Genomic DNA, 4283 nt, shown 5'->3' on the forward strand with positions numbered 1-4283 from the left:
TCAGCCACCTCACCACACCTTCAAAAACCTTGATGGCCTGCTACCCCACTGACCCCTCACATACCTAAATCTCTAACCACTTTGCTACTTCAACCCAAAACCTACAAACTCAAATTCCAGCCACCATTACACTTTCTGACAATCTGAAACAGCCAAAATGTGTTATTCTATTAAATGAGAACTATGAGGTGAGTGCTTTTCACTCACCTCATAGTTCTAGCCGACCTGTGACAATCAAACTGTCACAGGTCGGCTCAGTAGATCGGGAAGTGAGCGAACACATAGCGGCGCTCACTTACTTCTCAATCCTTTCACTGCAGAGAGCTGTGACAGGGGAGGGACTGGACCCCCCTGTCCGATCCTCCAGCGATGACTGGCAGAACGGACAGGGGAGGGTACAGCTGGCTCTGCCTCTAGATAGGCAGAGCCAGATATCACTCACCCAACATGGGCGGATCCAGACATAATTTTCGGGATCCGTTTCAGCTGCGGCGTAGCAGCTCGCGGTATACTGAGCTTTGGGTGATGGGAGGACGCTAGTTTGTGTCCTCCCATTACCCTTAGGAGAATTTTGGGGAAAAGCCCTAACCACATAGTTCTCCTTTAAGTTTTATTATGTATGCCCCTGCAACGTATTGTACACTGCTGTAGTATTGAACATAATAATTAAAAAAAAAATAAAACCAGAAACAGGGACAGCTTTCTGTGTTTTCAGTTTTAACTTTCACATGCTTTACACCCTGCTGAGATGCTGCCCTCCTTCTCCATCTCACCCCTGTTGCCATGCCACTCTTCTCAGAGGTCTCCCTCCTGCTACCATGTCACTCTTCTCAGAGGTCTCTCTCCTGCGAATGTTCGCTGACCCACAGAGTGGTGCCCCCCTTGCAGAGGTGCTCAAGGCATGTGCCATACCTTGGATGCGCCACTGGTTGCTATTTAATTGCTCATGTTCTATTCTAGCATGAGGACTGGTGTCTGAATTTTAAAAAATATATACAAATGAAAAGACATAATACTTAAATTGCAAAGGTAAAACTATTAGAAATGTACAGAAGTGATTAATCAAATACACTTCAGTAGACATGCCTACTTCTTTGTGCTACAAATACCCGTTTTATGCTTTGAAAAAAAATGTATCACACAACGTTGTTTGTAAGAATGAAAGCCTTCCTTTTCCCATAATGAATAATTCAGCAAGTCTGATCCATTTATCTTTCAGTAGTGCAGTTTTACTATTGAAGAAACAATGTAAAAGTTCATGAGCTGTTATTCATTGCATTCAGATACTTTTCATAAACAGCTAATTAATTCCAATGTGAAAGACTTAAGTACAAACCTTAAACATCAAGGTCTATTTTGAAGTAGGTAATTTGGAGGTTTGTATTTGTAAATTTTCAAATACTTTAGGATTACATTTTTATTTTTACTTCTCTGTGGTGTACTTCTTATTGGGATAAATATTTCTGTAATTGCAAGAGGATTGTGCTTATTTTCTGATTATAATGAGATTGTTAGAATAGATAGGTACAAAAGCATGCTAGTGTTATGATCATATTTTATAGTTTTGTGCTAATGTTCTTAATGTAAACATAAGTTATTCATCATGTGTACTTTTCTTTGCGGGTCCATGTGTCCGCACTTAGACGCACACTGTCTGCATCCAAGTGCCAACACCCGGACCCGCGCGGATGTGCAAGTTTGAGTGTGTGGATGACAGCGTACATCCATGTCCCCCCATAAGAAAGAACATGCTGCTGTATGCAATTACATGCAGCACCTGTCCCTCCCAGGATCGGCCCGTTTATGGGTGTGCATGCCGCATGGATGTGTACACCCCGTCTGAATGAGGCCTAATAGCAAACATTGCTGAAGTTTTTATGGGACAAACATCTGTGAACACAGTCAAGGGTTTACATATTTGTCTGATCTCTAAGAAAGCATCTTAGTTCAGAAAGTAGATGCTGACTCTAGGTGATGACTGAATAAATATGGTGCCAATCTTATGGAAAGAAAAGCAGGTGAACACTTTGTCAGCGGGAGCACTGTGATTTCAGCATGTACTTAATATGAAAAAATATAGGATTCTAGGTCCACTTTAAGGGCAGATTGGCACCAGAATGCATTTTTGTACATTGAGGCTAATTGCGGTGTGCTGTGTTAAGCAGCCAAATTAAAATGAATGGGCTGTAATAAATCTAAAATATACAAACAGGTCATGCTGCATTGTTCTGTAGCCAAGCATACTGCAACAGACCTTGCAGTGTGAACCACTAACATGGACGGAGTGTGCTACTGTGCATTGTTCTGTTGTTCTGTAATATGCATGTTACCACAATGTGATCGTGTGAATGAACCCTAAGAACTGTTAGCAGAGACTTATTATTTGATATAGTTCATTGATATCTCTGACCTACAATGATCCTTCAACTTGCACTAATAGGAAACATGCAATTAAATTGCTGTAATTCATATCTTACAGACAAAGTTGTCAACATTTCAATTCTACATTCTACATTAGATTGGTTTAATTTGTAAAGAAATCCAGTGAGACAAAGTACACTGCCGCAAATATGCAAAAGCTCTAATTGGCTCAATTTGCAATTTCTTGAGAATCATGTCAAGATTTAATACAGTAGGTTATGTAAAATGATCATAGTTTTAATCATTTTTTCCATCCACATTACAGACAAACTGTTGTTGTTCTACAGAAGAGCTTTGGCAGCAGCTACAAAAAACTCAACATTTTAACCACTTGAAGTCTGCGGTGTTAAACCCCCCTTCCCATCCAGGCCATTTTTCAGTATTCAGCGCTGCGGTACTTTGACTGACATTTATTCCGTCATGCAACGCTGTACTGAAATGAATTTTATACAATTTTTTAGGGACAGATAGAGTTTTCTTTTGGTGGTATTTAATCACCACTGGGGGTTTTATTTTTTACTATATTAAGGAAAAATTACAGAAAATTAAAAAAACAGTTTCCCCTATATTAAATTATAAACATTTATTATTACCCAATTTTTTGGTAAAATATAAGAGTCAGGGTCACGTCGGGGAAAAATATAGGAAATTATGGACACCGGCACTCCAAGGTAGAATAACGTCTCTCTATTGACGTTACATGCAACAATACACTCATTACGTTATAAGTGTATTGTTGCATGTAACGTCAATAAAGAGACGTTATTCTACCTTGGAGTGCCAGTGTCCATAATTTCCTATATTCTATTCAGACGGTGGCCATCCGTCGACTACTGATGCACCCAACCCATCATCACGGATTAGTGGTAAGGAGTGCAATAGGAACACAGATTGTTACAACGTTGGGTAAAAAGACCCCAAACATGTCAAGCCTTAAATTTGGCCATGGGCGATGCTTTAAAAGCTTTTACCGCTCATCAGTTTAGTGTTATCAGTGATTTATGGCCCTAAAATGATTGCTCTCACTGCAACGTTCGTGATGATATGTAACATGTGTAGCACACTTGTCATTTTCGCGCGCTAACGCATCTGACGCATATTTAAGTTTATATGTTCATATATGTTACATTTTTTGGTGTTTTTTTTACTTTTTCTATTTGTGACTTTTATTTTTTTTTACTTTTTTTATTTATATTTATTTATTTTTTTACACTTACTGTTATTGCTATTACATAGGGGGATAAAAAAAACTCGAGGGGGGGCGACAAAATCACGCCATACAACCGATCGGCGGCTTTAGAGCCGCTGATCGGTTGTATGTGAAACAGCCATTAATGGCTGTAAGAACGAGCGAGTAGGAAAAAAATGCTGTCTGGAGAGGAGACAGCAACCCGCAAATGGGAGTCTGCCGTCCGTCCGTTTTTTCTCAAAGGGCGGACGGCAACTGGCTAATATCTACTTTATTGGTTATTATGGGACACAGGGTCAGTGTTCAGTGACATTGGTTTTATGCAAAAAAGCCTACAGGAAGTGGATACTGACAAACAGACAAAAAAAACTCCAATTACCAGAACACAACACTGTCTAACTCTTAGGGTTAAAAACAGGCTTTAGTTGCACAACTTTTGCAAAATATGTGGAGGCCACACTGCCTCATCAAGGCCCCTCTGTGTAGTGTGCTCCTACCTCTAATCTATAAGAGCCTCCATCGTGGTGAATATATAGTAAAGCATGAATTGGGTGCAGGTGATCTAGGAGGTAGCCCAATCCACAATCCACAGTCCCAAAGCAAACATTTCCCAGCACACTCACCAGCCAGGCTGCACCCCCCTAGCCCCCCCCCCCCAAAAAAAAAAAAAAAA

This window comes from Nanorana parkeri, unplaced genomic scaffold (genome assembly GCF_000935625.1).
Source record: "Nanorana parkeri isolate BGI_ZX_2015 unplaced genomic scaffold, ASM93562v1 scaffold2044, whole genome shotgun sequence".
Classification (NCBI taxonomy): domain Eukaryota; kingdom Metazoa; phylum Chordata; class Amphibia; order Anura; family Dicroglossidae; genus Nanorana; species Nanorana parkeri.